The following is a 26,006-nucleotide window of genomic DNA, read 5'->3' as shown; positions in this document are numbered from 1 at the left end:
TGAAATTTATGAGTAAAACAAGGAAAGATATATTTTTTTATTTTTGAATTTTTAATGATGAGAGAGAAAAACACTAAATTGAAACAAAACATAAAAATTATGAATCAAAACAACTAATGCATGCAAGAACACTTTGAATGTCAAGATGAACACCAAGAACACTTTGAAGATCAAGATGAACATCAAGACTTATTTTTGAAATTTTTAAGAAAAGAAAAACATGCAAGACACCAAAATTAGAAATTTTCAAACTTTAGACACTAATAATTCAAAAATGCATATGGAAAACAAGAAAAGACACAAAACAAGAAATTTTAAAGATCAAACAAGAAGACTTACCAAGAACAACTTGAAGATCATGAAGAACATCATGCATGAGTTTTCAAAAATTTTTAGGGAAAAGTTAAAACATGCAATTGACACCAAACTTAAAATTTGACACTAGACTCAAACAAGAAACACAAAATATTTTTGGTTTTATGATTTTGTTAAAATTTTTTTTGGGTTTTTCGTAAATTATTTGGAAAAAGAAAATAAGAAACTCAAAATTTTTAACAAAGATTCCAAGAATCATGCAATGTTAGTCTAAAGCTTCAGTCTAAAGAGATTAGACAGGGCAGAACAAGCTTTAGCAAGACATTACATACAACAGCCAAATTGATAGGAATCAACTGACTCTTGTGATGATAAAAGCATCATCTGAAACTCTAGAACTCATTCTTAAAAATTCTGAAGAACATAGAATAATTTATTTTTAAAAAAAAAAATTTTTTTGAAAAACTTTTTTTCGAAAATAGAAATAAAAATAAAAATAAAAATCTTAAAATTAAAGTAAAATTACCTAATCTGAGCAACAAGATGAACCGTCAGTTATCCAAGCTCGAACAATTCCCAGCAACGGCGCCAAAAACTTGGTGCGCAGAAATCGTGACGGTTCCATTCCTTGGTAACGGCACTGAAAACTTTATACGCACGTTCATAATCTTAATTCTTTGTCACAACTTCGCACAACTGACCAGCAAGTGCACTGGGTCGTCCAAGTAATAAACTTTACGTGAGAAAGGGTCGATCCCACGGAGATTGTCGGCTTGAAGCAAGCTATGGTCACCTTGTAAATCTCAGTCAGGCGGATTCAAATGGATATAGAGTTTTAATAATTAAAAGATAAATAAAACATAGATTATGATAGAGATACTTATGTAATTCATTGGTGAGAATTTCAGATAAGCGTATAGAGATGCTTTTGTTCTTCTGAACCTCTGCTTTCCTGCTGTCTTCATCCAATCATTCCTACTCCTTTCTATGGCAAGCTTTATGTAGGGCATCACCGTTGTCAATGGCTACATCCCATCCTCTATGTGAAAATGGTCCAATGCACTATCACTGCATGGCTAATCATCTGTCGGTTCTCGATCATACTGGAATAGGATTTACTATCCTTTTGCGTCTGTCACTACGCCCAGCACTCGCGAGTTTGAAGCTCGTCACAGCCATCCCTTCCCAGATCCTACTCGGAATACCACAGACAAGGTTTAGACTTTCCGGATCTCAAGAATGGCCATCCATGGGTTCTAACTTATACCACGAAGATTCTAATATCTCGGACTCGGTCCTCTGTATTAGATATCTGAGAGATATTCATTCTAGCTTGTTTGCATGTAGAACGGAAGTGTTTGTCAGGTACGCGTTCATAAGTGAGAATGATGATGAGCGTCACATAATCATCACATTCATCATGTTCTTGGGTGCGAATGGATATCTTAGAATAGAAATAAGCTTGAATTGAATAGAAAAACAGTGTACTTTGTATTAATTCATGAGGAACAGCAGAGCTCCACACCTTAATCTATGGTGTGTAGAAACTCTACCGTTTGAAAATACATAAGTGATAATGGTCCAGGCAAGACCAAATGGCCAGCCCCCATGAAAGTCTAAGATAGCATAAAAACTAATCAAAGATCCCTTACAAAGATAATAAAAAGTCCTATTTATACTAAACTAGTTACTAGGGTTTACAGAAATGAGTAAATGATGCAGAAATCTACTTTCGGAGCCCACTTGGTGTGTGCTTGGGCTGAGCATTGAGCTTTATATGTGTAGAGCTCTTTCTTGGAGTTGAACGCCAGTTTGTAACCTGTTTCTGGCGTTTAACTCCACTTTGCAACCTGTTTCTGGCGTTTGACTCCAAAATGTAGCATCGAACTGGCGTTCAACGCCAGTTTACGTCATCTATCCTTAATCAAAGTATGGACTATTATATATTGCTGGAAAGCCCTGGATGTCTAATTTCCAACGCAATTGAGAGCGCGCCATTTGGAGTTATGTAGCTCTAGAAAATCCACTTTGAGTCCAGGGAGGTCAGAATCCAACAGCATATGCAGTCCTTCTTCAACCTCTAAATCTGATTTTTGCTCAAGTCCCTCAATTTTAGCCAGAAAATACCTGAAATCACAGAAAAACACACAAACTAATAGTAAAGTCCAGAAATGTGATTTTTATTTAAAAACTAATAAAAATATACTAAAAACTAACTAAATCATACTGAAAACTATGTAAAAACAATGCCAAAAAGCTAAATTATCCGCTCATCACTAGCCCAGAGATGGGACGCCTATCAAGAGGCCTCTTTCAAGTGCCAGACATTCCAGTTTGACTGGAATAGTGTCCTTGGTGTCATAGCACAACCTGGCAGCAAGTGGATCTACGGACAGCATCGGACTCGACCTAAGAGCATTTCAGCTCCTGCACTCACCTTGGAGGCTCGCGTGTGGGCATAGATTATGTCCCACTATATCTTTTTGAGCACTCACGAGTCCACCATCACTGCAAACATGGCTGTCCTCATCTGGTGCATCCATACAGAGCAGCCCCTCAACTTACCCAGACACATCCGGCAGGCCATGGGACACGTACAGATTGCGGGTAACCTACCCTTCCCCGCCTTAGTTTTGGATCTGGTCTCTGCAGCAGGAGTCTCTTATAGGGCTGGGGATACTGATGAGCGGATAATTTATACGCTTTTTGGCATTATTTTTAGTATGATTTAATTAGTTTTCATTATATTTTTATTAGTTTTTAATTAAAATTCACATTTCTGGACTTTACTATGAGTTTGTGTGTTTTTTTGTGATTTCAAGTATTTTCTGGCTGAAATTGAGGGACCTGAGCAAAAATCAGATTCAGAAGTTGAAGAAGGACTGCAGATGTTGTTGGATTCTGACCTCCCTGCACTCAAAGTGGATTTTCAGAAGCTATAGAACTTCAAATGGCGCGCTTCCAATTGCGTTGGAAAGTAGACATCCAGGTTTTCCAGCAATATATAATAGTCCATACTTTGCCCGAGTTTAGACGACGCAAACTGGCGTTGAACGCCAGTTCCATGTTGCAGTCTGGCGTTCAGCGCCAGAAACAAGTTGCAAAGTGGAGTTCAACGCCAGAAACACGTTACAAACTGGCGTTCAACTCCAAGAATGACCTCTTCACGTGTAAACTTCAAGCTCAGCCCAAGCACACACCAAGTGGGCCCTGGAAGTGGATTTCTGCATCAATTACTCAATTCTGTAAACCCTAGTAACTAGTTTAGTATAAATAGGACTTTTTACTATTGTATTGACATCTTGGGACGTTTAGTTCTTAGATCATGGGGACTGGCCATTCGGCCATGCCTGAACTTTTCACTTATGTATTTTTCAACGGTAGAGTTTCTACAGACCATAGATTAAGGTGTGGAGCTCTGCTGTTCCTCAAAGATTAATGCAAAGTACTACTGTTTTTCTATTCAATTCAACTTATTCCGCTTCTAAGATATTCATTCGTACTTCAATATGATGGATGTGATGATCGTGACAGTCATCATCATTCACAACTTATGAACGCGTGCCTGACAACCACTTCCGTTCTACCTTAGATTGAATGGATATCTCTTGGATATCTAATACAGGGGACCGAGTCCGAGTTATTAGTGTCTTCGTGGTATAAGTTAGAACCCATGGATGGCCATTCCTGAGATCCGAAAAGTCTAAAATTTGTCTGTGGTATTCCGAGTAGGATCTTGGAAGGGATGGCTGTGACGAGCTTCAAACTCGCGAGTGCTGGGCGTAGTGACAGACGCAAAAGTATAGTAAATCCTATTCCAGTATGATCGAGAACCGACAGATGATTAGCCATGCAGTGACAGTGCATTGGACCATTTTCACAGGAGGATGGGGATGTAGCCATTGACAACGGTGATGCCCTACATAAAGCTTGCCATTGAAAGGAGTAGGATTGATTGGATGAAGACAGCAGGAAAGCAGAGATCAGAGGAACGAAAGCATCTCTATACGCTTATCTGAAATTCTCACCAATGAATTACATAAGTACCACTATCCTATTTTATATTTTATTTATTTTCATCCACTATAATTTCTTAATACAATTTAATCTGCCAGACTGAGATTTACAAGGTGACCATAGGTTGCTTCAAGCCGACAATCTCCGTGGGATCGACCCTTACTCACGTAAGGTTTATTACTTGAACGACCCAGTGCACTTGCTGGTTAGTTGTACGAAGTTGTGAAACAGATATAAGATCATGAACGTGCGTATTGAGTTTTTAGTGCCGTTACCAAGGAATGGAATGATCACAATTTCGCACACCAAGTTTTTGGCGCCGTTGTCGGGGATTGTTCGAGTTTGGACAACTGACAGTTCATCTTGTTGCACAGATTAGGTAACTTTATTTTAATTTTAACCTTTTTAAAATAAAAAAAATATTTTCTTCTTTTTCGTTTTCCCAATTAATTCTCGAAAAATACAAAAAAATTTACAAAATCATAAAATCAAAAATATGTTTGTGTTTCTTGCTTGAGTCTAGAGTCAATCTTTAAGTTTGGTGTCTTGCATGTGTTTTTTTTCTCTCAAGAATTTTAAAAAATTCATCATATGTTTTTCATGATCTTCAAGTTGTTCTTGGCCAGTCTTCTTGTTTGATCTTTAAAATTTCTTGTTTTGTGTCTTTTGTTGTTTTTCATATGCATTTTCAATTTGTTAGTGTCTATACATGAAAAATCTTTAAGTTGATGTCTTGCATGTTTTTCTTTTCTTAAAAATTTTTCAAAAATAAGTTCTTGGTGTTCATCTTGACATTCAAAGTGTTCTTGGTGTTCATCTTGAAACTCATAGTGTTCTTGCATGCATCTTTTATTTTAATCCAAAATTTTTATGTTTTGCATCAATTTTATGTTTTTCTCTCTCTTCATTAAAAATTCAAAAATCAAAAAAATATCTTTCCCTTATTTCACTCATAATTTTCGAAAATTTGATTTGATTTAGTTAAAAGTTTTTAAAATCTAGTTGTTTCTTATGAGTCAAATCAAATTTTCAATTTGAAAATCTTATCTTTTTCAAAATCTTTTTCAAAAATCAAATCTTTTTCATTTTTCTTATTTATCTTCGAAAATTTTAAAAATATTTTTCAAAAATCTTTTTCTTAATTTTATCTCATAATTTTCGAAAATATTATCAACAATTAATGTTTTGATTCAAAAATTTCAAGTTGTTACTTGCTTGTTAAGAAAGATTCAAACTTTAAGTTCTAGAATCATATCTTGTGATTACTTGTGAGTCAAGTCATTAATTTTGATTTTAAAATTTCAAATCTTTTTCAAACAAATCTCTTTCAATCATATCTTTTCAAAACTTGATTTCAAAATCTCCTTCTAACTTCTTATCTTTTCAAATTTAATTTTCAAAATCTTCTTAATATCTTTTCAATCATATCTTTTTAATCATATCTATTTTCAAAATAAATTTCTATCATATCTTTTTCAAAAATTTGATTTTAAAATATCTCTTCTAACTTCTTATCTTATTATCCTTTCAAAATTGATTTTCAAATCTTTTTCAACTAACTAATTAACTTTTTGTTTGTTTCTTATCTTTTTCAAAACTGCCCAACTAACTCTCTACCTTTAATTTTCGAAAATCCCTTCCATTTTTTTCAAAATTCTTTTTTAATTAACTAATTGTTTTAATTTTAATTTAATTTCAACTTTAATTTTTGAAATCTAACTTTCAATTTTAATTTTTATTTTAATTAAATTTCAAAATTCTCTCTCTCATCTCCTTCTATTTATTTATTCATCTACTAACACTTCTCTCCCATCCAAAAATTCGAACACCACCTCCCTCTTTGTGTTCGAGTTTTTCCTCTTCTCTTCTTTACATTACATTCTTTTCTTCTTCTACTCACACAAAGGAACCTCTCTCTATTGAGGCAAAGAGGATCCCTATTATTTTCTGTTTTCTTCTTTTTCATATGAGCAGGAGCAAGGACAAGAACATTCTTGTTGAAGCAGATCCTGAACCTGAAAGGACTCTGAAAAGGAAACTAAGAGAAGCTAAAATACAACAATCCAGAGACAACCTTACAGGAATTTTTGAACAGAAAGAGGAGATAGCAGCCAAAAATAATAATAATGCAAGGAGGATGCTTGGTGACTTTACTGCACCTAATTCCAATTTACATGGAAGAAGCATCTCCATCCCTGCCATTGGAGCAAACAACTTTGAGCTGAAACCTCAATTAGTTTCTCTGATGCAGCAGAACTGCAAGTTTCATGGACTTCTATCTGAAGATCCTTTTCAGTTCTTAACTGAATTCTTGCAGATTTGTGATACTGTTAAGACCAATGGGGTTAATCCCGAGGTCTACAGGCTTATGCTTTCCCCGTTTGCTGTAAGAGACAGAGCTAAAGTGTGGTTGGACTCTCAACCCAAAGATATCCTGAACTCTTGGGATAAGCTGGTCACAGCTTTCTTAGCCAAGTTCTTTCCTCCTCAAAAGCTGAGTAAACTTAGAGTGGATGTTCAAATCTTCAGACAGAAAGAAAGTGAATCCCTCTATGAAGCTTGGGAGAGATATAAGCAACTGACCAAAAAGTGTCCTTCTGACATGCTTTTAGAATGGACCATCCTGGATATATTCTATGATGGTCTGTCTGAATTAGCCAAGATGTCATTGGATACTTCTGCAGGTGGATCCATTCACCTAAAGAAAACGCCTGCAGAAGCTCAAGAACTCATTGACATGGTTGCTAATAACCAGTTCATGTACACTTCTGAGAGGAATCCTGTGAGTAATGGGAAGCCTCAGAAGAAGGGAGTTCTTGAAATTGATACTCTGAATGCCATATTGGCTCAGAATAAAATATTGACTCAGCAAGTCAATATGATTTCTTAGAGTCTGAATGGAATGGAAGCTGCATCCAACAGTACTCAAGAGGCATCTTCTGAGGAAGAAGCTTATGATCCTGAGAACCCTGCAATAGCAGAGGTGAATTACATGGGTGAACCCTATGAAAACACCTATAATCCCTCATGGAGAAATCACCCAAATCTCTCATGGAAGGATCAACAAAAGCCTCAACAAGGCTTTAATAATGGTGGAAGAAACAGGTTTAGCAATGGCAAGCCTTTCCCATCATCCACTCAGCAAAAGACAGAGAGTTCTGAGCAGAATCTATCTAGCTTGGCAAATATAGTCTCTGATCTATCTAAGGCCACTCTAAGTTTCATGAATGAAACAAGGTCCTCCATTAGAAATTTGGAAGCACAAGTGGGCCAGCTGAGCAAAAGGATCACTGAAATCCCTCCTAGTACTCTCCCAAGCAATACAGAAGAAAATCCAAAAGGAGAGTGCAAGGCCATTGAAATGACCATCATGGCCGAAACCACAAAAGAGGAGGAGGACGTGAATTCTAGTGAGGAAGACCTCCTGGGACGTCCAGAGATCAATAAGGAGTTTTCCTCTGAGGAACCAAAGGAATCTGAGGCTCATCTAGAGACCATAGAGATTCCATTGAACCTCCTTATGCCATTCATGAGCTCTGATGAGTATTCTTCTTCTGAAGAGAATGAGGATGTTACTGAAGAGCAAGTTGCCAAGTACCTTGGTGCAATCATGAAGCTGAATGCCAAATTATTTGGTAATAAGACTTGGGAAGATGAACCTCCCTTGTTCATCAATGAACTGAGTGATCTGGATCAACTGACATTGCCTCAGAAGAAACAGGATCCTGGAAAGTTCTTAATACCTTGTACCATAGGCACCATGACCTTTGAGAAGGCTCTATGTGACCTTGGGTCAGGGATAAACCTCATGCCCCTCTCTGTAATGGAGAAATTGGGAATCTTTGAGGTACAAGCTGCCAGAATCTCACTAGAGATGGCAGACAACTCAAGAAAACAGGCTTATGGACTAGTAGAGGACATGTTAGTAAAGGTTAAAGACCTTTACATCCCTGCTGATTTCATAATCCTAGACACTGAGAAGGATGAGGATGAATCCATCATCCTTGGAAGACCCTTCCTAGCCACAGCAAAAGCTGTGATTGATGTGGACAGAGGAGAATTGATCTTTCAGCTTAATGAGGACAATCTTGTGTTTGAAACTCAAGTATCTCCTTTTGTAACTATGGAGAGGAAGCATGAAAAGCTTCTCTCATTACAGAGTCAACTAAAGCCCCCACAGTCAAACTCTAAGTTTGGTGTTGGGAGGCCTCAGCCAAACTCTAAGTTTGGTGTTGAACTCCCATATCCAAACTCTAAGTTTGGTGTTGGAAGTCTATACAATTGACCTGATCACCTGTGTGGCTCCATGAGAGCCCACTGTCAAGCTATTGATATTAAAGAAGCGCTTGTTGGGAGGCAACCCAATTTTTATTTATCTAATTTTATTTTTATTTTTATTGTTCTTTCATGTTTTATTAGGTTGGTGATCATGTGGAGTCACAAAAACTACAAAAAATTCAAAAACAGAATGAAAAACAGCATTGAAAACAGAAGACCTTGGAGGAAGGGCTTACTGGCGTTTAAACGCCAGTAAGGAGCATCTGGCTGGCGTTCAACGCCAGAACAGAGCATGGAGCTGGTGCTGAACGCCGGAAACAAGCATGAAGCTGGCATTCAACGTCAGAAATATGCTGCATATGGGCGTTGAACGCCCAGAATAAGCATCACTTCGGCGTTTAAACGCCAGAAATGCATGCAAAGGCATTTTGCATGCCTAATTGGTGCAGGGATGCAAATCCTTGACACCTCAGAATCTGTGGACCCCACAGGATCATCTCAGCATCTGTGGATCCCACAGGATCCCCACATACCTCCAATCACCTTACCTCCTCATAATCCTATATCACCCTTTCCCAAGAACCCTTCACCAATCACCTCCAATTCCCCTCCACCTACACCCACCCACTCAAAATTCAAACCATCACTCCCTCCTTTTCACACATCATAACCACCTTAAACACCTAGTGGCCGAACCCTTCCCACACCTCCATCTCCTCTATCTCTTCTTCTTCTCATCCTTCCTTTCTTCTTTTGCTCGAAGACGAGCAAACATTCTAAGTTTGGTGTGGAAAAAGCATTGTTTTTTTGTTTTTCCATAACCATTGATGGCACCTAAGGCCAGAGAAACCTCTAGAAAGAGGAAATGGAAGACAAAAGCTTCCACCTCCAAGTCATAGGAGATGGAGAGATTCATCTCAAGGGTCTATAGATCAGTGGTAGAACTTTTGACTGTAAATCAAGAGATCCCTGAGATACCTCAGGGGATACATTTTCCTCCACACAATTATTGGGAGCAACTAAGGATAGGAGCACCAAGAGCACTCCATCATCCTCCATGAAATTAGAAAAGATCAAAGAGCTATGAGGGAGGAGCAATAAAGACAAGGAAGAGACATAGAAGAGCTCAAGGACATCATTGGTTCCTCAAGAAGAAAACGCCACCATCACTAAGGTGGACTCATTCTTTGTTCTTAAATTTACTGTTTTTCGATTTTTGAGCTTTATGTTTATTTATGTTTGTCTCTTATTACATGATCATTAGTGTCTAAGTGTCTATGCCTTAAAGTTATGAATATGAATCCATCACCTCTCTTGAATGAAAAATGTTTCAATTACAAAAGAACAAGAAGTACATGGTTTCGAATTCATCCTTGAAACTAGTTTAATTATTTTAATGTGGTGACAATACTTTTTGTTTTCTGAATGAATGCTTGAACAGTGCATATGTCTTTTGAAGTTGTTGTTTAAGAATGTTAAATATGTTGGCTCTTGAAAGAATGATGAACAGGAGAAATATTATTTGATAATCTGAAAAAGCAGTGAATACTGAAAGCTTGCGAAAAAAAATGGTGAAAAAAAAGGAAAAAAGCAAGCAGAAGAAGCCAAAAGCTCTTAAAACCAAGAGGCAAGAGAAAAAAGCCAGTAACCCTTAAAACCAAAAGGCAAGGGTAATAAAAAGGATCCAAGGCTTTGAGCATCAGTGGATAGGAGGGCCTAAAGGAATAAAATCCTGGCCTAAGCGGCTAAACCAAGCTGTCACTAACCATATGCTTGTGGCGTGAAGGTGTCAAGTGAAAACTTGAGACTGAGCTGTTAAAGTCAAGGTCCAAAGCAAAAGAAGAGTGTGCTTAAGAACCCTGGACACCTCTAATTGGGGACTTTAGCAAAGCTGAGTCACAATCAGAAAAGGTTCACCCAGTTATGTGTCTGTGGCATTTATGTATCCGGTGGTAATACTGGAAAACAAAGTGCTTAGGGCCACGGCCAAGACTCATAAAGTAGCTGTGTTCAAGAATCAACATACTGAACTAGGAGAATCAATAACACTATCTGAACTCTGAGTTCCTATAAATGCCAATCATTCTGAACCTCAATGGATAAAGTGAGATGCCAAAACTATTCAAGAGGCAAAAAGCTACAAGTCCCGCTCATCTGATTGGAGCTATGCTTCATTGATATTTTGAAATTTATAGTATATTCTCTTATTTTTATCCTATTTGATTTTCAGTTGCTTGGGGACAAGCAACAATTTAAGTTTGGTGTTGTGATGAGCGGATAATTTATATGCTTTTTGGCATTGTTTTTAGTATGTTTTTAGTAAGATTTAATTAGTTTTCATTATATTTTTATTAGTTTTTAATTAAAATTCACATTTCTAGACTTTACTATGAGTTTGTGTGTTTTTCTGTGATTTCAGGTATTTTCTGGCTGAAATTGAGGGACCTGAGCAAAAATCAGATTCAGAGGTTGAAGAAGGACTGCAGATGTTGTTGGATTCTGACCTCCCTGCACTCAAAGTAGATTTTCTGGAGCTACAGAACTCCAAATGGTGCGCTTCCAATTGCGTTGGAAATTAGACATCCAAGGCTTTCCATAAATATATAATAGTTCATACTTTGCCCGAGTTTAGATGGCGTAAACTGGCGTTGAATGCCAGTTCCATGTTGCAGTCTGGCGTTCAGCGCCAGAAACAAGTTGCAAAGTGGAGTTCAACGCCAAAAACACGTTACAAACTGGCGTTCAACTCTAAGAATGACCTCTCCACGTGTAAACTTCAAGCTCAGCCCAAGCACACACCAAGTGGGCCCCGGAAGTGGATTTCTGCATCAATTACTCAATTTTGTAAACCCTAGTAACTAGTTTAGTATAAATAGGACTTTTTACTATTGTATTTACATCTTGGAATGTTTAGTTCTTAGATAATGGGGGCTGGCCATTCGGCCATGCCTGAACCTTTCACTTATATATTTTTCAACGGTAGAGTTTCTACACACCATAGATTAAGGTGTGGAGCTCTGCTGTTCCTCAAAGATTAATGCAAAGTACTACTGTTTTTCTATTCAATTCAACTTATTCCGCTTCTAAGATATTCATTCGTACTTCAATATGATGGATGTGATGATCGTGACAGTCATCATCATTCGCAACTTATGAACGCGTGCCTGACAACCACTTCCGTTCTACCTTAGATTGAATGGATATCTCTTGGATATCTAATACAAGGGACCGAGTCTGAGTTATTGGTGTCTTCGTGGTATAAGTTAGAACCATGGATGGCTATTCCTGAGATCCGGAAAGTCTAAACCTTGTCTGTGGTATTCCGAGTAGGATCTGGGAAGGGATGGCTGTGACGAGCTTCAAACTCGCAAGTGTTGGGCGTAGTGACAGACGCAAAAGGATAGTAAATCCTATTCCAGTACGATCGAGAACCGACAGATGATTAGCCACGCAGTGACAGTGCATTGGACCATTTTCATAGGAGGATGGGATGTAGCCATTGACGACGGTGATGCCCTACATAAAGCTTGCCATGGAAAGGAGTAGGATTGATTGGATGAAGACAGCAGGAAAGCAGAGATCAGAGGAACGAAAGCATCTCTATACGCTTATTTGAAATTCTCACCAATGAATTACATAAGTACCACTATCCTATTTTATATTTTATTTATTTTCATCCACTATAATTTCTTAATACAATTTAATCCGCCTGACTGAGATTTACAAGGTGACCATAGCTTGCTTCAAGCCGACAGTCTCCGTGGGATCGACCCTTACTCACGTAAGGTTTATTACTTGGATGACCCAGTGCACTTGCTGATTAGTTGTACGAAGTTGTGAAACAGATATAAGATCATGAACGTGCGTATTGAGTTTTTAGCACCGTTACCAAGGAATGAAATGATCACAATTTTGCACACTAGATACCAAGGAAATAATCCCAAGAGTTGATCAGTATGTCCTGAACGGGAAGTACATCAGACCCCCAGTACCCTCTGCTAGCCGACATCCTGACCCATCTTCAGACACTCCTCCTACATCCGCCCCACCATCACCCACACCTCCTACACCATCCACTACTCAGATGTTCCTTCAGATTCTTCAGAGGTTAGACCGGCAAGACCGGCAAATGGAGCGAATGGAGTGCCACAACAAGCGCCGATACACCTATCTGAAGGAGCTCATTGTTAGTACTGACCCTCCTCTAGAAGAGAAGGATACCCCGGACTCCACTTCACCTACTAGCACTGGGAGCCATGACGAGCCCGACAATAGAGGTGACACTACCAGCCCCGTCTTGCTCCTTACTGATGGCACGGAGGACCGTGCCAAGCCTTAAGTGTGGGGAGGTCAGTACCTGACTTCTGGAGATAATCTCTCTCTTTTAACACCAACATTTGACTTTTTCTTTTGTCAAATAGGATAGATTGCATGATAATAATTGTTTGCATGTATGTCTTGCTTGGTTAAAGTAATGAGTTTCTTTTCAAGACCCTATTTTATGGTATTTCACTAATTTAAATTGAAAATTTTGTGTTAAACTTATTTGAGGATTGTTTTTGGAACATAGTTTATAGCTAAGAACACACACAACCTGTGAGATTTTGAGCTTAATTATATGGTTATATTATTTAACCATAATATTTTATTCTTGTGTGTTTGCTCCTCTATGGTTGCAATCTTTGCTTTGTTCTATTCTATATGTCCATTGTTTAATGTATTTACATGCATACATATGATTGAGGCCATTAATTGTTATTAGCTCACTTATCCCAAATAGCCTACCATTCCATTTACCTTTGTTTGCCACTTTGAACCTTTTAATCCCTATTTGTTCTATATTTTATCACATCACTAGCCTTAAGTAGAAAAACAATTAACTATCCCAATTGAATCTTTGGTTAGCTTAAGATAGAGATTGTGTGTCAACTAAGTGTGGGGAATTGTGGAAACTTGGGTTAATGAGAAAGTGTTGTGTTTTATTGACAAAAATATTGAAAAGTTGGGTGCCTACTTATATGAAACCAAAAGAAAACCATATGCATAGATAGGTTATATTTACAATGTAAATAGGGGACAAAATTATCCCAAGGTTAATTATAATAAAAGATCAATGCATATGGGGTGAATTAAAGTAAATTTGATACATGAGTATGTGAAATATACAAAAAGTGAGATTATGGGTAGCTAGGCATGATTCTAGAGTTATATAGAGTGTGTGTGTGTGTGTGTGTGTATGTTAGGTGAGAGCTTAGGTTAGTCAAAGATTCATATTATAGCTCACTTGGCCATACATGTATCCTCACCCTTACCTTGGCCCCATTACAACCTTGAAAAGACCTCATAATGTTTGCATTTGAACACTAAATATTTGTTGATTGGTTAGATGAAGAACAAAGTTTTAGAAAGCATGACTAGAGAAGAGTAGAGTGATTGACCCTAGACATTTGAGCGACTAGAGTGCATATACACTTCCAGTGAGGGTTCCATGCTTGATTCTATGTTCCCTGCTTTCATGAGATATCTTCTTACAAGTTTACCTGTCTTTTATTATGTGCTTTGAATTAGTGGAATCTGATTTATAATTTGTCTTGGAGAACTTGTTTACTTTTAACCAAGTATGTAAAAACATCTTAGCATATAGTTGCATTCACATACATAGGTTGCATTACATGAGTCTTACTTTCCCCCATTCATTTTTTCTATCTCCTTGAGCTTAGCATGAGGACATGCTAATGTTTAAGTGTGGCGAGATTGATAAACCACTATTTTATGGTTTATCTTATGCTAATTTGAGTGGTCTTTATCAAGTCTTTGCACACTTATTCACACAATTTGCATGATTTTACAATTCCTTCATAATTTTGTTCTATGGTTGAAAACTTGCTCCCTAAGCCTTTAAAGTGTGTATCTTTAACTCCTATCTATACCATTCAATACCGTGATCTGTGTGTTAAGTGTTTTCAGGCTATATAGGGCAGGAATGACTTAGAGGATAGAGAGGAAGCTTGCAAAAATGGAAGGAATACAATAAAGAAAGGAGATGACCAGCGAAGATCGACACGCACGCATGGCTCACGCGTGCGCGTGACTTGGAGCTTTCCACAGCGACGCATGCGCGTACTTGATGCGTACGCATGAAAGGCAAAGAAGACCATTGACGCGTATGCGTGACTGACGCGTACGCGTGACGCGCGCCACGTGCAGAAAACGCAGAAGACACTGGGGGCAATTTTGGGCAATTTTCGGCCCAGAAACACAGACTAGGGCCAGGGGACAAGCAGAAACTCAACACACATTCTCATTCGCACAGTTTTTGAGTTTTAGCTTAGTTTTAAATCATAGAGAGAATTCTACCACTTCCTCTAGGGTTCTTCACATTCATTGTTTTAGAGTTTTATGCTTTCAATTTAGATATTGAGAAGAGTCACTACCTCCGTTGAAGTTTCCATTATTCTAGTTTGTTTCCTCATTCCTTTACTTTTTTATTACCCATTAACCCTATTCAGATATGGATGTTTATGGTTTTGGAATTCATTAATGCAAAGAACTATTTTTACCTTTAATTAATTTCCAGTTATTATTTAATTTATCATGTCTTCTTCTTATTCCTTTTATATGTGTGTGAAAGTTGTATTCATGTCAATGGAGTAGATTCCTAACTTGACTTTGGAGTTGATTAATAGGAGAACCTTGAGTTAGAATACTCAAGTGTTAATTTTAATTGGAAGTTGTTGGTTGACTCTCTAGTCTCTAACTCTAATCCTTCCTTAGGAGAGGATTAGGACTTGAGGTTCAGAGTTGGTTAGTTAGTTACTTGACTTTCCTTTATCAGGTAAAGGATGACTAAGTCGAACAACAACCTTTTACTATTACACTTGGGGAATTTCAACAAGGATAGAACTTCCAATTAATCTTCTTCGGGTCAAGGCTTTTTAATTCAATTACGTAAAACCTCTTGTAAATTTTCATTACTTTGATTTATAATTATTTATTTTTCTATTTTCCAACTCTAAAATTTCTCGGAAAACTCCTGACCAATAACTCACACCCTTTTGTCAACTCATTGGGAGACGACCTGGGATTTCTACTCCCAGTATTTTTATTCTTAAATTGTGACAACCCTTTTAAATTGATAAGCGGAATTTTTGTCGGTTAAGGACTGTACTTGCAACGTTGTTCTTATTATAAATTCTTAATCGGCAAATTTCCGCCACGTGAGGCATATAAGTGTTGGAAGGCTAGCATGGTTATTTCGTTGCTCAATTGCATTTGAATTTATTTAATTGAAGTTTTCATCTAGGACATTTTATGAAATTTTTGAAATCATGAAAACCTTGAAGAAGCAAACGCAATTAAGGAAATAAAAAGAAAAGGGAAAGAATGAGAAAGCTGAAGGCTCTGAGTACCAATGACAATTCAATTGTTAAGTACTTGTGGTGTTTATGTATCAAGCAAAAAGCTTAAAAACAAAACACTTAGACTCAAGGTTAGGCTCAAGTGTAAAAGCACTCCCTCAAAGCTCAAGGCTCTGAGCATCAATGATTAGAGAGTCAAGAGGATAAGAAACAAAATGAGCTAAAAGAGTCCTCTGATTAAATACTTGTGGCGCTTATGTATCAAGTGGTAATACTTGAAAACAAAGCATTTAGAGTCGTAGCTTTGCTTGTAACTCAAGGTGCAAGGCACCCGAAAAAGAATAAGCCATAAAGGGAATGAAAAGCTTGCTCAAGGAAGAAACTTAAAAGAAAAGATTTCATAAAATGAGCTAGATAGAAGCATCAATCATTTGAATTTCTTCTATAATTGTTGCATGCATAGAAAGCTAGCCAACCATGAATATTACACTGCTACTCTTCTCACCTTGGTTTGTCAAACCTTATTGCATGATTCTCTCCTTGCTTGGGGACAAGCAATATTTGAGTTTGGTTTCGTGATGCCAAGGCATCATTGCCTATTTTTCTATGCTTTTTCACTAGATTTTGGTTTAGTTTTCATACAAATTTTATTGATAAAGGAGAAAAAGCATGAATAACCTCTGCATGAAATAAAATCTCAAACATATGTAAATCTTAGTTAATATACAGGGTAACTAAGATGAAATAGATCACACTAAGTGAAGTTATAACTTTGAGCATTATTTACACACTTAGTATAGTAAAGATTATCCTGTAGGTTACTTTGATACACTTGTTTGTTCGATGAGGCTAAAGAGAAGTAGAGAAGCAGAAAAAAGTAGAGTTGGAGAGCCAACGTTGATGGCAAAGTCTGAGTAAACGCTGGCAATGAACCAACGCTGTAAGAAAAAACTTGAAGAAGCAACGTTGGAGGAACGTTGGTATGGCAACGTTATCCCCAATGTGCGCGACAAAGGAGCTTGGAAAAATTTGCAGCCATGTGTACACGTCCCGCACGCGTATGCGTGAATGATGAAGAAGTGGCAAACCACGCATACGTGTAACCCACGCGTAGGCGTGAGTAGTGAAAAATGACAAGCCACGCGTGCGCATCACCTGCGCGCATACATGAAAAGACCAACATTAGAGGTAACGTTGGTGATCAAACACTGGGTCCAACGTCTGCGATGAGATCCCTGGGAAAAATTTGATATGATGCATATGCGTGGGTTACGCGTACGCGTCGATTGGCAAAAAGCAGCATGCACGCGTACGCGCGGGAGACGCGAACGCGTGCATTAGAAAACGTTGGTGAGAACGTTTACATGCCAACGTTGACACAAATGCTGAAGACAGGGTCTGGGAGCAGAATTTTAAAGCTGCAACATCACTTAAGGCCCCAATGCACCCCTGGATCATGCAAGCAAGCTGAGCCCATCAATTATCACTCATCCAAGGCACAAGACGGATCTAGATTAGGAATTTTAATTCAATTGTAATTTTCTCTTCCATTTTTTGTAAGCCTATATATAGACAGTAGCTGGATTGGAGAAATCATTCTGGATTGGAGGGGAGTCTAGAATCATGTATCCACATCCCTTGACATACACCTTTCATGCACTTTTCTTTCTTTTCTTTTCTTTTCTGTTTTTCTTGAAGTTTAATTCTACTTTGTAATTTCCATTATGAATTTAAAGTTTCCATTTCTGTTTGAATTCTAATTCTTCTTCTTCAATTTTCTACATTTTATTTCTTCTCTGTTAGAATAGAGCAATGAATTAAACTAACTCTTTTCATTGGGTTAGAGAGCTCTATTGTTCTTTAATGGATCAATTGTAATTTTCATCATCCTTTCTCTGTCTTTTCTCTTGGTCTTACTAGAAAGCTTTCGATCCTAATTCAATTGAACAATTGTCTCGACGGAAAAATTGTTCATAATTGGATTTCCTCGGAACCTTGACAGAGGAATGAGGAAATCATGCTAGAAATGCTTTCTCACATTGGATTAGGTTGGGGGTTGGATGGATATTGTGACATTTAATCCTACCAATACTTTGATCTATGAATGTGTGTGCTATAATCAATGACCAAGCTTCATCTCTTCCCATGAACAATTAAAGCAAGACATTGGGAAATTGTTCAAGCTTAGAGAGATTGGTGAGCCAAGACATTGGGATCCAATCACTTAAGATTGCCAAGAAGATCAATGAATGCATTGATTGAGGAAGAGATGAGGATGAACTTGATCCGGAGAATTGCAATATCTCTTGATCCCAATGTTCATTTTATTTTTCTTCTTTAACTTTCTGTCATTTATTTTCTGCACTTTACATTTATGCCAATTTACTTTTCTGCACTTTACTGCTTTTATTTACTTTGATGCAATTTACTTTCATGCTGCTTATCACTCCAAACTGAATCATCTAAATAGGCTAATCAATTAACCATTCATTGCTTAATCCGGTAATCCGCGTGGGATCGACCTCACTCTTTAGTGAGTTTTATTACTTGATACAACCCAGTGCACTTGCCGGTAGTTATTGCGCAGAAACTAATTTTTCGAGTATCAAGTTTATGGCGCCGTTGCCGGGGATTAATCGTGATTAACAAACTACCGGTTGGTTGGTTACCTAGATTAGACATTTTCTTTCTATTCATTTACTTGCTTTCGTTCTTTTTTTTTATGCTCTTTGACTTTTTGTGTTAATACCTCACCAAGAAGCCCCTGTTTGTGACACATCTAGCTCTTGGTGATTGTGTTATTAACACATAGAATAGTTTTTTTTTGTTAAGCTTTCTTTCAAATATTGGCATATATGGTTACATTCTAAGTTTGGTGTTGCCCTGTAACAATCCATTTTTTAATCTTTTTGGATACTTGCATTAATTCTAAGAGAAAGTGACACACTAAGTTTGGTGTCCCACTTATATTTTTTATGCAATGTATCCAGCAACATCACTTGTTTGTTTAATCATAATGCCTTTGATTCTTAGGCCTGCAGAGTTACTGACGATCGGACTTTCTGCTGGTAAAGAACTTTATTAAAAATAATCGCGTTGTAAGTATAGTTTCTAAACCAATAGAAAATTCTTCCGTACAAAAGTTTGGTTGTCACAAGTAACAAAACCCAATAAAATTTATAACCGAAGTATCTAAACCTCGGGTTATCTTCTCAAGGAATTGCAGGGAAGTATGATTTATTATTGGTTGTGGAAAAAAGATATGTTTTTGGGTTTTTGAAATAGGGAACAAGTAATTTAAATGGCAAGAAAAATAAATTAATAATTATAAAGAAAACTCTTGGCAATGTATAAGACTGGGAATCCTATCCTAGTTATCCTTATCAGGTGTGATGAGAATTGGATTTTACTCCCACTTAGTTAACCCTTACTAAATAAAGGTAAGTCAAGTCGATTAATTAACTTGATTCCTCAGTCCTAGTCAACTCCTATGGAAAGACTAGATTTAGAGGGATCCAAATCAATCAGCAATCCTAATTTCCAATCAACTGCTGATTTTGATAATTCAAGTGTTACCAATTACTTAACCAAAGCAAAAGGAGAATATAAATCATAAATTAAATTGAAAGTATTATAAATAGAATAAAACAATCATTAATCTGAAATACCTCAAATAATATTAAATAGAATATTCAATCTTAACATAGGAAAAATCATAAATCAAATTGAAAAGATAAATAACAATTAAAGTAATAGAATAAATAAAACTAGAAAGTAAATTAAAGGAACATTGAACCTGAGAAGAAGTTGAAATCCTAATCCTAAAACCCAAGAGAGAGGAGAGAGTCTCTCTCTAAAAACTACATCTAAAACCTAAAATTATGTATATTGAATGTTCCATGAATGAATGGATGCATTTCCCCACTTTATAGCCTCTAATCTATGTTTTCTGTGCCGAAAACTAGGCCAGAAACAGTCCAAAAATCGCTAATTGCGAATTCTGTCATGCTGATTTTTGTCACTACAACGCGTCCGCGTGGAGCACGCATTCGCGTCACCTAGATGTACGGCCATTATAACAAATTATATATTATTTCGAAGCCCCAGAAGTTAGCTTTCCAACGCAACTGGAACCGCATCATTTGGACCTCTGTAGCTCAAGTTATGACCGTTTGAGTGCGAAGAGGTCAGGTTGGACAGCTTTAGCAGTTCCTTCAGTTTCTTGTATTCCTTCCACTTTTGCATGCTTCCTTTCCATCCTCTAAGCCATTCCTACCCTGTAATCTCTGAAAATACTTAACGCACATATCAAGGTATCAAATGGTAAAAAGAGAGGATTAAACATAGAAAATTTAAGACCGAAGAAGCGTGTTTTCAATCAGAATTAGGAAGGAAAATGTAAAACCATGCAAATCATATGAATAAGTGAGTAAAGAGTTGATAAAAACCACTCAATTAAACACAAGATAAACCATAAAATAGTGGTTTATCAACCTCCCCACACTTAAACATTAGCATGTCCTCATGCTAAGTTCAAGAGAAGCTATAAGAGAGTGAAGAGGAATGGTAGAGAGTATGAAATGCAACCTATCTATGTGAATGCAACTACATGCAAAATGTTTCTACCTACTTGGTTAAAAGTAAACAAATCTTCCAAGAATAAATATGAACTGGATTTCACTAATTCAAATCATAAAAATGAGGTACAAATAGACTTGCAGAAGAAAATAGCTCATGAAAGCCGGGAACAACGAATCGAGCATCGAACCCTCACAGGAAGTGTATATACTCTAATCGCTCAGGTGTTTAAGGTTCGATCTCTCTATTCTCTACTAACCTTGCTTTCTAAGGCTTGCTCTTCATTTAATAATCAACACTAATTTGATGCATAAATACACATATCAAGAGGTCTTTTAAGGGTTGTAATGTGGTTAGGGTCAAGGTAGGATTGTATTTGGTCAAGTGGACTAAAATCTGAATTCTTAATTAACTTAAACTTTCCACCTTACTTAGACAATCTATGTAATCACAATGCAAAATCTAACTGCCCATTAACCATGTTTTCCACATATTCATGCATCCTAATTTTGAGTATAGTACATATGCATTGCTTTCACCATTTACTTTGGGGCATTTTGTCTCCTTTTATTATTTGCTCTTTTTTCTTTTCTTTTTCTCACTTCTTTTTTTTTATATGCCTATTTTTCTTTTTTTCTTTTTTCTTCTTTTTTTTTCTTTTGTTTTTCTCAATGCATATGATTAAATTATTGAATGCATGAATATGTCCTAAACATTTCTTTCACATTTTCATAAAGATATATAACTTCCAATTCTTAAACCAATGTTTCCAAACCCACTTTTCCCCACACTTAATTCATGAGCACTCTCACCAGTCTAAGCTAACCAAGGATTCAAATTAAGGACATTATTGTTTTTTGCTTAGAGTTAGTGATGAGCTAAAGTAAAGAACAAATGGGTATAATAGGCTCAACATTGGGTTGCAAAGGATAATGAAAGGGTAAGGCCATATGGGTATGTAAGCTCAGTGAAATAAGGCCTCAATCATATAAGTGCATGCATACATCAAACAATGAAAATATAGAATTAAGCAAGACAAAGATCACAATTTTAGAGAGAACAACACATACCAAAAATAAAATATTGGTTGATAAAATGCAACCTATTCAAATAGGCTCAAAATCTCACAGGTTTTGTATGTTCGAGCTCTAAACCATGTTCCAAAATAATATTTCTTCAAACAAGTTTAATAAAAAGTTTTAATTTAAATTAGTGAAATACTCTAAAAAGTTTCTTGAAAAAGAAAATATTACTTCAACCAAGTAGTGGTAAAATATGCACAAAAATCAAACAATCATGTAATCAAACATGCAACAATGAACAAACAAAGAAAATAAAATATTGGTATTGAGAAGAAGGTAACTAACCCCTGAAAGTCGGTATTGACCTCCCCACACTTAAAGATTGCACCGTCTTCGGTGCATGCTGAGATGCGCAAGTGGGCGGGTTGTTCCAGCTGATGCTCTTTCTTTAGTGGATTTTCCAGATGGAACTTGTTTATAGCCTATGTAAAGGTTTTCCGTTTCCCTTTCTCGGTGGTCATCCTGAAAGAAGAGGAAAAAGAAAAAAAGTAACCCAGGAATAAAGAGAAGAAAATAAATAAAGTATGGGTGGGTTAATGCCAAATAATAGGGGTCTCAATTACATGGTAGCCACAACATACAAGTGGGAAAATAATAGAAGCACATGTCATACTAGTGGTGCAAAAATTGCAGCAATGGGGAAAAGGCAATATAAATTCATGTCAATGCAAAAGGAGCACAGGTATCATAAAAATTGGCATTTGACAAATAAATAAAATCACCCAATCAATGTAAAACAAGTCACTAAGCACCAAAATAATACCAGAAAAGACATAACAGTTGAATAAGAAAATTTAACACCAATGGAAAAGAATAACTTTAGAAAAGAAAAAAAATATGCACAAAATTAAAATGCAGTGAATGAAAGTATGCAAATGCAATAGGAAAAATAAAATGAAAGAGAATAATGAAAGAAGAAAGAATGATAATAGAAAGATAAGTAGGATTTGAGAAGAAAAAATAGGAATTCTGGCGCTGATCTGGATAAACTGTGCGTCGCATGCGACGCGGACGCGTGGGTCACACGATCGTGTGATGTGTGATAAGTTCAGGTGACGTGGACGCGTGGGTCACGCAATCGCGTGGCCTGATTTGTGCTATTAGCGTGAGTGCAACCGTGCGTTCGCGCAACTCTCTGTTTTAAATGCATTTTGCCAAATTTTGGGATGACGCGGTCGCGTGGGTGACACGATCGCGTGATTGGCCATATTTTGAAAATGACGCGTTCGCGTGGGGCACGCGTTCACGTGGTAGGGCTTGTGCTTCTAGCATCATTCCAGCCCTACTCCACCATAAGTCTCTGCCATACACCCATTTACGTCGATTTTTAGGGGCATGCGGTCGCGTGGGTGACGCGAACGCGTGGGAGGCTATTTTTCAAAATGACGCGGCCACGTCAGTAACACGGTCACGTGGGCATGTTTGTGCCTAAGGCACGCCTCCAGCCACGCTTTTGCGTGACTCTCTGCTTCTTTTCTTCTCGTGTCAAGAGCACCTATGACGCGGACGCATCAGCGACGCTTGCACATCGCGTGCAATTTTTTTATGCAGTATACAGAATGCAAAATGCAAAATGCATAATGCAGATGACTATGCAGAAATTATGAATGAACACGAATAAAAATAAAATAAAATAAAACTAAGAACAAAAAGGAAAGAATATACCATGGTGGGTTGTCTCCCACCTAGCACTTTTAGTTAAAGTCCTTAAGTTGGACATTTGTTGAGCTCTTTGTCATGGAGGCTTGTGCTTGAACTCATCCTGAAACTGCCACCAATGGGAGTTCTTCACAAGTCTTGAGCTCCCAAAGTGGATTCTCATGTATTCCTGGATCCTAAATCCTGTTTCTACACCCGTCTTCAAGTGGAACATGATGATTCCATCTGGGTGGTAAGCAATCTGAATTCTCTACGGAGTACCAAACTCTTCTTTTAGATCTAACCAAATTATCACCAGTTGAGCCCTTACATCTAGCTCTTGAAATATCAACTTTGATGAGCCTTGATTTGCAACTCCAACCACTAAATAGTCTCCTCTTACGCTTTATGCCACAAAGCTTCCTGAGTTGGCCGTCTGTTTCAAGAATACCGTACTCAAGTGGGATAGGAAGATGAACAGAGATAAGTTTTACCCACTCAAGTGAAGGAGTAGATGACAACCTAGGTGGAGAAGTCTCCAATGTTCTTGACAAAGCGTACTCAACTCTCGTCCGCCCTTTTCTAAGGTTTTCCGCTTCCACATTATTCTCAGACTCAATCAGAGAAGAGTCTTCATATTCAAGGAGTTCATTTGCGGATGTAGATTTATCACTAGGAGGACTTGATGCATGATCTTTATCACCAAGGGAACTTACTTCTTGATCTATCCCATCCAAGTCTTCATAAGGAATATGCCATGGAGGTTTTGTACTGGCCTTCTTGACATCAATTTAAATTTTATTGGAGGAGTACTCTACAATTCTAGATTCCCATGGAGGTTCAGCATCTCCTAAATCTTCAACCACTTCTTCCTCTGCAACTATTATGGCTTCCTCCACTTGTTCCAATACAAAGCCATGTTCCTCATTGTCCACTGGAGTTTCTAGTGTCTCCTTCATGCTACGTTCTTCTTTTGATTCTCCACATGTAGCCATGGGAGTACTTTGAGTGCTCAGATGTTAGGAAGCTAATTGATTTACTACCTCGGTCAAGGCAGTCGCGAATTCTAGTACTCCATGTTTCGTCTCTCTTTTCCCTTGAAGAAGAACACCAAGAGTGTCATGCATTGAAGGTTGAGGTGGATATGAGGGCTCATTACTTGGGAGAAAAGGTTCATGATAAGAGGGTGGTTCATCACTCTCCATCTTTTCCACTTGTTGCACAGCACACTTCAATTCCTTGTTCTCAAGTTGAGATTCTTTAGCAATGAAAGCTTCGGGTGCTATTCGGTTTACCGCTCGGTCTAATTAACGTAGGGTTGCTTGGAATTGATCCATTGTTTCCTAGAGACGATCCCTTGACTCTTGTTCTGCTCAGATATCATAAGTAGGATCATAAGGATCTTGGATTGATGGATATGGATATGGTGTATATGGAGGTGGTGATCCTTGGGAGTAACTGGGTTGGAATTGGGGTGGATCTATGTATGGCTCATATGGCTCATAGGGTGGTTGATATGGTGGATAAGGGTTAGAATCATGTGATGGTGTTTGGTAGTAGGGGGCTTATGAGTATGGTGGTCCAGAGTTGTGTTGAGGAGGTGATTCATAAGCATATAGTGGGACTTGTTGGTAAGGGAGTCCACTATATTCATCATCTTGGTACACTCCCTGGAATGGCTCTTGACCATAGTAATTTGGTGGAGGTTGGTTGTCACGAAGAGGTCCACAATATCTAATGTTTGGGCATGCATTGTAGGATGGTCATTGTCCATGGTATCTTGGAAGGTGTTGTTGCCGAAAGGGTTTATCAGATCTTTGTGGCTCCTTCCAACTTTGATTGTTCTGACCTTGATGCATGTTCCTGTACATTCTTTTCAACAACATTAGAACCAAACTCAAAGCGACGGGGGTGAGAACTCATAGTAACTAATAAAAATTAAAAACAAAAAATAAAAACAAATAAACAAGCAAAATAAAATATTTACAATAACCAATAATAAGGCACATGTTTGCAATTCCCCGGCAACGGTGCCATTTTGACGAACGGACTTTCTACTGGTAAAGAACTTTATTAAAAATAATCGCGTTGTAAGTATAGTTTCTAAACCAATAGAAAATCCTTTCGTACAAAAGTTTGGTTGTCACAAGTAACAAAACCCAATAAAATTTATAACTGAAGTATTTAAACCTCGGGTTGTCTTCTCAAGGATTTGCAGGAAAGTATGATTTATTATTGGTTATGGAAAAAAGGTATGTTTTTGGGTTTTTGAAATAGGGAACAAGTAATTTAAATGGCAAGAAAAATAATTTAATAATTATAAAGAAAACTCTTGGCAAGGTATAAGAACTGGGAATCCTATTGATGGATATTTTGGAAAATGAATTCCAATCACCTTAAACTCACCGGCAAGTATACCGGGTCGCATCAAGTAGTAAAACTCACTTAGAGTGAGGTCGATCCCACAGGGATTGATGGATCAAGCAACTTTAGTGGGTGATTAGTTTAGTCAAGCTAACATTGAAGTGAAATTGGATGAGAGGTAGCCAACAGAAAGTAAATTGCAGGAATTATAAAGTGTAGAAAGTAAATTTAATTAAAACTTCAAGAGTAAGAAATGTAAATTGCAGAAACTTAAATGACAAGAAATGTAAATTGCATGAAATGTAAAGAGGATTGGGTGCTGGAAATTAAAGAAAGCAATAGATCAAGCAACTGGAAATTTAAATTTCAGGAAATG

General features: G+C 37.3%; 1 non-coding gene across 1 annotated transcript; it reads right to left on the bottom strand.

Moving 5' to 3' along the window:
• Positions 1–6,832: 6,832 nt before the first annotated feature.
• On the bottom strand, positions 6,833–6,940 carry LOC112781405 (small nucleolar RNA R71). The gene has a single exon (XR_003192183.1). It is a non-coding gene; the product is annotated as a small nucleolar RNA R71 (small nucleolar RNA).
• Between the last annotated feature and the right edge of the window lie 19,066 nt (positions 6,941–26,006).

The sequence above is a fragment of the Arachis hypogaea genome, chromosome 19, assembly GCF_003086295.3.
Source record: "Arachis hypogaea cultivar Tifrunner chromosome 19, arahy.Tifrunner.gnm2.J5K5, whole genome shotgun sequence".
NCBI classification, from domain to species: Eukaryota; Viridiplantae; Streptophyta; class Magnoliopsida; order Fabales; family Fabaceae; genus Arachis; species Arachis hypogaea.
This window is presented reverse-complemented; position numbering and strand designations above follow the sequence as displayed.